Source organism: Asparagus officinalis, chromosome 6 (assembly GCF_001876935.1).
Source record: "Asparagus officinalis chromosome 6, Aspof.V1, whole genome shotgun sequence".
NCBI lineage: Eukaryota > Viridiplantae > Streptophyta > Magnoliopsida > Asparagales > Asparagaceae > Asparagus > Asparagus officinalis.
The window spans coordinates 29,266,422-29,274,800 of NC_033799.1; the positions used below are offsets into that span (position 1 = coordinate 29,266,422).

The 8,379-nt window shown below is 36.6% G+C and overlaps 1 long non-coding RNA gene across 1 annotated transcript; it reads left to right on the forward strand.

Moving 5' to 3' along the window:
* LOC109844911 lies at positions 486 to 2,785 on the forward strand. Its single transcript, XR_002248166.1, has 2 exons — positions 486 to 1,131; positions 2,222 to 2,785. It is a non-coding gene; the product is annotated as an uncharacterized LOC109844911 (long non-coding RNA).

The following is an 8,379-nucleotide window of genomic DNA, read 5'->3' on the forward strand; positions in this document are numbered from 1 at the left end:
AAATTATTAGTTTTCATGACATGTAATCAAGTTTCCGTGAACTGGTGTGTAGGTGAATGACAAAAGGAAAATAGGTAACAGAGAGTTCAAGGCTAAAGAGGACAGAAGGAAAAATATTGAATACACAGTTTACACGGCTAGGCAGTGTCCACCAACACAGCCGTGTAGCAGTTGGGACAGTCTTCATCTCATTTCCATAGTCTACCACACCCTGGGAAGGCGTCCACCACACCCATGTTAAAAAAAAAGAAAAAAAAGAAAATTCCAGACTCCTTTTACCCACCACCTGACATCCCAATTAATTCCCCACCTCCCCAAAAGCCTATCAACTCCTGACAACCCCATTAACTTCTCCTCTCCCCAAAAGCCATTAACTTTCCCAAACCCAATTCATTGACTTCCCCATTAACTTCCCCCCATACTTCCCCTACTCATCATACCACCTGACATCCCAATTAATTTCCCACCTCCCCAAAAGCCTATCAACTCCTGACAACCCCATTAACTTCTCCTCTCCCCAAAAGCCATTAACTTTCCCAAACCCAATTCATTGACTTCCCCATTAACTTCCCCCCATACTTCCCCTACTCATCATCCCACCCCATGCCGAAGTTCTCATTACACATTAACTCTTCTCTAACCCAAAGCTAGGAATGACTCCAACACCAAGACCATACCTCTGCAGTTCCAACGAGAGAAGCACCGTCCCGCAACTCCAACAATCTCCCATTCATCAACTGAGGAACAGAACTCATCCATTCAGCCCCATGGCTTCAAAACGCAGAAAAAGTAATGACGCAACAACCTCCAACTCACCGACAGCATTACAACACCGGTCTACAAGGGGTACCCCTACAACAACCGGCTCCACACACTTCGCTCCATGGTGCATCCACATCTAGTGCGTCCCCCAATTGGATCAACAGGTTCAACATGTTGGAGCGGGGGCAACAACAATTGAAAGAGTCTGTCCACTCATTACGACAAGATATGGGCACACAATTCACTGTCATTAACGTGTGTCTGGATGGTTTTGGCACTACACTAGGGACGATGAACCATTTGATACAAGATTTGCACCACTTTTTTCTACCTCATCCTTATGCACCTCCACCGCCACCTCAATGAGCGGTGAGTCTCTCTTATCCTCCTTTCAATTACTCAAACACATTGGGGACAATGTGCAATTCAAGCATTGGGGGATTGTGTGTGTTGGGATGATGTTTCATGTATGCTTTGGTATTTTTGAGTGCTTGTTTTCTGTATTGGGATTTTTCATTTAGCTCTCATAAAAAAACAAAAAAAAACAAAAAGAGTATCACTGTTTGAAAACCCTTCTAACACATGCATCATTTATTTCACATGCCACATTGTAAAAAATAAATAAATAAATAAAATCTTTGTTTCATGTTTAGTTGGTTAGGATGTTATCTATTCGAGTTCCACTTTATCGATACTTAACTCTAAACATTGGGGAGATGGGAATGGATTTTGGCTCAACCCATCTAATTAAAACCTAAGCTTCTTTGGTGACTTGGACTACTTTTTGGTTACTGGAGAAACACTCGGCCTTGTAAAAAAAAAGGGTCCTAAAGTCTGTTGCACCGAGTACCTGGCACCGCACCCTCAGAAGTATGGCTGTCACGTCGGTAGGTGTTAATTATGACGGGATCTTCAAAAAATTTTGAATAAATAAATAAAATGCAAGGAAACAGAGTGCTCCTTTGAGACCTTAAGCAGGAAGAGTATGACCCATTGTGATGAGATATGTGTCTGTCACGAGAAGTTTTGGGTAATCACAAATAAAAATTTTAACTTTGTCATGCCATTTCTTTTTCCAACGTTTATGAGTTGAGTCGCTTGCACTAACGTATGTGAACGCCTACAGATACATTTTCTTCAACTTTGAACTTAAGACAAGATTTCTATTTTGACATTGGGTTGAGTGGAATAATGTTGCATGTGAACTTGAGAATAGTGGATACTTTTGTGCTTAATTTCTATTTTCTTTGAATCTGTACCCTCTCATATGTGTGTTTCCATCTGTTTTGCTTGAGGACAAGCAATAGTTCAAGCATGGGGGAGTTGATAAACACAAATATCCTCTATAATTTGACTGTGTTTCACCTATGGATTTGTTGTTATTTGATATATTTCCTTGCACTTTTGCCCTGTTAAGCTCCCTAGTTCTTATTTACTGCTCTATTTATATATTGTGTAGGAATTACTGGAGCTTAGCATGGATTCAGAGTGAAAAAGGAATCAATGAATGCAAGGAAAGAAGGCTACACGGTCACCCCAGTGTTCAACAACACAGGCGTGTTGATTACAGAAGAAAAGCCCAGAAAGCAGAGCGAAATAGAGATAGACACGGCCTGGCCGTGTCGATCTACACAGTCGTGTCCGATATCGGTATTCAGTTATCACGCGATCTGAAGCAAGATTTGGAGTTATCTTTCAACACATGTTTCCCAGATTTAAAAGGGAGACGTCCTGAAGCATCGAAAAAAAAGCAGAGGCTGGAGATCTGGATTTTTCTTTCTTCTCTCTAAAAACTCTTAGATTAAGTTTTCTTTTGATTTGGAACCTGCTGTTTGTGGAGAATTGTGTGCAACTTCAACACTACGGTTTATCTTTCTGATCTATCTCAGTTTCCAGTTTGTGATTATGATCTTATATATTGTTATCATGTTTTCTATTTCAATTATGTGTGAGTAATTGTCTTATCTGGGATTGAACTAGGTTCGGCCATGGTTATGAATTAATGAACTGATTGTTGTTGTTATTGACTGTTCGATTTGCATTATTCAATTACTAGTATCTAATTGCCTAGGGTTAATTCAATTGGCCACTGATTTAATTCTTTTAGGATGTTGATTTGAACTGAAAGGTTAGATTAACGCCGGAAAATAGTAATTGAACAAGAATTAATTGATCACAAAAGTTGGTTAATTATTCTTGAGAACATGAGGGATTAACAAGAACTTAATGGGTTTAATTTAGTTCAACACCATGAAAATAGGTTGTTAGGCTAAATTAGGCACAACTTTTAGTTGTCGAAAGAGACTAATAGTTATCATAGGTTAGTCATTCTTAATGCATTGAGAGATTCGATAACAATTGATTAATTTGTTGATTCAAACTAGAGTTAAAACCGAAGTTCAATCCTAGATCCTTTTAATTGAGTGAATTCGCCGTTGATACTAGTTAGCGCGTTCATTATTGATAGTCAAAAATCATACTTTTTAGCACGATTGGTTTAGATAGTCAAAAAATAGTGAAAATCAGTAATTAACAACTAAGTCCCTGAGGATACGACCTTGCATCGCTATAACGATATCCGTGCACTTGCGGATTTGAGTGAACACTCGCGAGCGTGGAATACGAACGTTAATGTAGAATACGAACGTCGGAATACCCACGCGAGCTTGGAATACGAACGTTAGATTGACGTTGTTGTTGTGCTGTTGCTACAGAAATTGTGCCCGCATGAACCCCGAAACCGAAAGGTTTTGAACCGTAAGGTTCTGAGATCGAGGAGATCTTTTGTCTTGACCGAAAGGTCTTATAAAGGTTTTGAACCGTAAGGTTCTGAGATCGAGGAGATCTTTTGTCTTGACCGAAAGGTCTTATAGATCGAGGAGATCTTGACTCTGAGATCGAGGAGATCTTTTGTCTTGACCGAAAGGTCTTATAGATCGAGGAGATCTTGACAGTACTGATTTGGTGCATACCAGAGTACTGTACTGTTGTTCCTGAAAACAGTTTGGCCTTGGGATCCTTGCACCGGAGTAGGCCAAATATTGCTTTAAGCACAACGTTTTACAAACGCACAACAGTTATTGAAAAATAAAAAATAACAGCACATCATCCTTCACTGTTCAATTCCAGATTTAACCATAATTTCTAACACCTTCTTCTGTTTAAGATATGCTTTATTAGTTAACTGGATCTGCAAAACACGTTTAGCATGGGTCCTGACGAGCTCCCTCTGTTTATCTTATTAACATGCGATGCTAAAATATATTTTTTTATTTGTTGTTTCCTTGTAACTGATCTCTAGTGGAAGATAGGCAGGCAAAACAATGGGTTTAGCTATTCGTGTTTCTGATAAATCATTTACAAATGTGAAAAATAAGCACTCGTTCGTTCAGGTCAAAGGACAATTCCTTGAGGAGATCAGGGAAAGTTTAATGGAGTCCCAGTCCAATCTCTTTATGTTCCCATAGTTTTGCATTCCTCTCCTTCACTGAGCAGCATGTCAGGCTACAAACCATTAAGTTGGCTTATTTATTAATTTATTGGAAAAGCCTGCTCTTTTCACGGTTCAACTCTGGAGTCAAATTTTCATAGATAGTATGAACAATCAAGCTGATTTATTTATTTTGGAAGAGCCTGCTCTTTCCATGGTCCAATAAGTCTGTATTCAAATTTTGTAGATAGCATGTCACTGCTAGGTTTAGCGTTGGCATATTACTTCCTGTGACCATCAAAGTGTTAGCATTTCAGAGTATATACATTTTTTATTTGCAAAATTCTTATTATCAGATCCTAGTTTTATGTCAAAGCACATTTGCAAAATTCTTATTATCAGATCCTAGTTTTATGTCAAAGAAATTTGCGTGGTTGAAAATTATATGCATTTTGCTTGGTTTGTTTTCTTTACCTCTTGTAACTTTTTATGACAAGAGTTACATTGTACAAGCAGCATTTTTCTTTTTTAATTTGAAATGAAATCATGTATGCGCTTGTAAAAGTTTTCCTGCCTTGAAGCTTCATGCTGGTCTAATTTTGTGCAGTCCTTTTCTAAGAGCTCCACAAGTTGGATGGAGAGTGAATTCATCAATGTTGGTTGGTTACAGGTTTATTTTCCTTTCTTTGAACACAGAGAAGAAGAGAAAAAGAATGTATTTCGTTGAGGGGAGGGCTCCGGTAATGATTCTTCTATTTCGTTATATTTCTGCAAGTAGATTACACTCCCTTTTATAGGCCATAAATCCCACGCCCCCCCCCCCCCCCCCTCAATCCGTCTCTGAGAGAAAATCTATCAACAAACCCCAATTTTCTCGTTCTCCACGATTCTCTCTACTGAGAAACCGTGGTTGATTTGGTCATCCATGACCGAGTCAAGCTAACATCTCCCACTTGACCAAATTAACCAAGTGACATGCCTCCCACTATCCGTGAGATCGGATGTTTCTGCTTATCATTACTCCCACTATCCGTAGAGAGTAACTCTTATGTCATTATTCATGAAATTTTACTTGGACTTATTTATTCCTAAGTCCCATCAAACTTACATGTTTGATAAAAGATTCTGCTGGTATTCTTTTTGTCAAAGGATCAGCAATCATATCTGTAGTAGGGATATAAGTCACTTTGACTTCTCTCTTTTCTACAATATCTCAGTGATACTGAATCTCAATATGTTTTCCTTTGGAGCTATTCGCACCACTATTGATTAAGCTAATTGCTGCTTGATTATCATAATAAATATCAATAGGTCCTTCTAACAAATTGAGATCAAGATCAATCAAAAACCATCTTATCCAGACAGCATGTGTAGTTGCCATACTGCAAGCTATATATTCAGCTTCTTGCGTATATCTTGCAACACACCCTTGTTTCTTGCTACTCCAAGAAACAACTCCTCCTCCAAAGATAAATAAGTGTCCCGAAGTGGACTTTCCATCATCTTTATCACCTCCGAAATCAGCATCGGAATAACCGAGGAGTTCAAGCGAATCAGCTTGATAAACTAATCTATGAGTCAATGTACCTCTGATATACTTCATAATCCTTTTAACAGCTTCCCAATGTGCTGGTCCTGGATTACTTTGATATCTACTGACTAGACTCACAGCATAAGCTATATCAGGTCTGGTGCACAACATTACATACATCAAGCTTCCAATTGCTTGAGCATAAGGAACATCTAATAGTTTTTGCCCTTCTCCAGGGCTTTGCTCTTTACATAATCTCTTTCCTATAACCAACGGAGTTGGTGCCGGATTGGAATTCTCCATTCCAAACTTTTTAAGAACTGATCTTAAATATTTTTCTTGGTTTAAACTTAGCATTCTAGACTTTCTATCTCGAATTATTTGAATTCCAAGAATATATGATGCATCTCCCATGTCTTTCATCTTAATTTTTTCGCTGAGATCTGCTTTGATTTTATTCAACATTTCAATGTCATTTTCAGCGAGCAATATATCATCCACATATAATGATAATATAGTAAACTTGCTCCCACTTTTCAAGATATATACACAATTATCTAATTTATTTTGAATAAAACCAAGTTTAATGACCGCATCATGAAATTTGAGATACCATTGTCTAGAAGACTATTTTAAACCATATAGGGATTTCATTAATTTGTAAACTTTATGTTCCTATCTTTTCACCTGAAAACCTTCAGGTTGTTACATATATATTGCTTCCTTCAACTCTCCGTTAAGGAATGTAGTTTTAACATCCATTTGGAATAACTCCAAATCAAGATATGCAACAATAGCCAAAATAATTCTAATGGATGCAAATTTAGCCACAGAAGAATACGTCTCCTAAAAATCTATTACTGCCTTCTGGTTATAACCCTTGGCAACTAACCGTGTTTTAAATTTATCAATAGATCCATCAACACAATATTTCTTTTTAAGCACCCATTTGCATCCAATGACTTTTTTATTTTCTGGTAGATCACATAACTCCCATACCTTGTTCTTTTCTATGGAATCAAGTTCTTCTCTCATAGATTCTATCCATAAAGCTGATTCATGCGATTTCATCGCATCAGAAAAGGTTAAGGGGTCTTGTTCTTCTATATTTGTATCTACCAAAAAACAAGATGACTCACATGAATACAAATACTAATCATCCATCCATGAAGGTTGTGTTCTTGTCTTTTTGTTGCCTACAACCGGTTGATTAGGTACATTATCTTTTATAGGTATTTCATCATTTTTAAGGTTAGGTTCATTCACAATATCAGGGTCATTAGTGGGAACAACACTGTAATAATCATCATCTATTACAGTTAGAGGTTATGTTGTTGGCCTTCTTGTTTTGATGATGTTTAACAAACAATTTATTACTAATGTTGTTTGTCTAGTGTTTGTGTATTCCTATGTTTTGTAGATAAACAACGTTGTTGGAGGATGGATGGAATAGAGCTTCAACGATCATATCCAAAGGAGGTTGGCGGAATGTCGGTGAAGCCTTGCTATTCAAAGTTCAAGATCCAAGTTAAAGCTTCATCCGCGAGATTACCTAGAAGAGCTTATTGAAGATCAAGATCTAGCTTGGGTAATTTAGTTTAGGATTTATATTATGTGTGTTATATACTCTAAGCTCAATTATCTATACACACACATTTATTGGTTTCTTCGTATATATATATATATAGTCATATATATATATATATAAGTTTTGGTTTCTATGCATATATATAGTTATATATATACATATGTTTTGAGTTTTTATGGTTATATATATGAAATTCTATATTTCATATTTTCTATTATGTTTTTTGAAAACATTGCATAGAATATGTAATTTTGTGAAAATATTGTATTCTTAGTTTATAGACTTCAATATTAGTTTATACATGTTTTAATAAGTCTACAAAAACATTTCACAAAGTTTCAAAAGTTGGTTTATGTCAAAACATCAAAATTCAAGTATCTCATATTTTCATGTTTTGGACTAGTTTGTAAAATGATGATATTTTTCATTTGGGAAGTCCTTTTTGATAACCAGTCATTGTAGCATGTTTATTATCATGTCTACAATCATTCCCCAAAGTTTTACATTTTTTGGAATTTATTTGATATTTTTAAACAGTGTTTTAAAATCAGCTCTAAAACCGATTTTTCTAGAATGTCAGTTTTCGGTCGACCGGTACGGTCGACCGGTCAATTGACCATTCGTCAGTATTTTTCCAGAGAATCGTCGGTCGACAACGGCTAGTTTTTTGACCGTTGCCTTGGGGCTGTTTTGTCTTTTGCTCTGGTTTCTTGGCTGAGTTGTAAGAGGGTATAAATACCCCATTGTCTTCAACTCTCAATCCATCTAAGTATGTTTTAAAGAGAGTTTTAAAAACAAGTTTAAGGAGTTTTGTTTAAGGGTTTAGTGTTTGTTTAAAAAGAGAGTTTTAAAAACAAGTTTAAGGAGTTTTGTTTAAGGGTTTAGTGTTTGTTTAAAAAGCTTTTAAGCATTTACAAAAGTTTGATTTGTGGAGCAAATTTCACAAGAGCAAGTGGAGAACATCTTTGGTGTTTGGGCATTCAACTCATCTCTCTCTCACTCTTGATCTATAGAGAAGTTTTCCTTAAACTCAATTCTAGCTATTTATTGTTATAATCTTAATTTCCA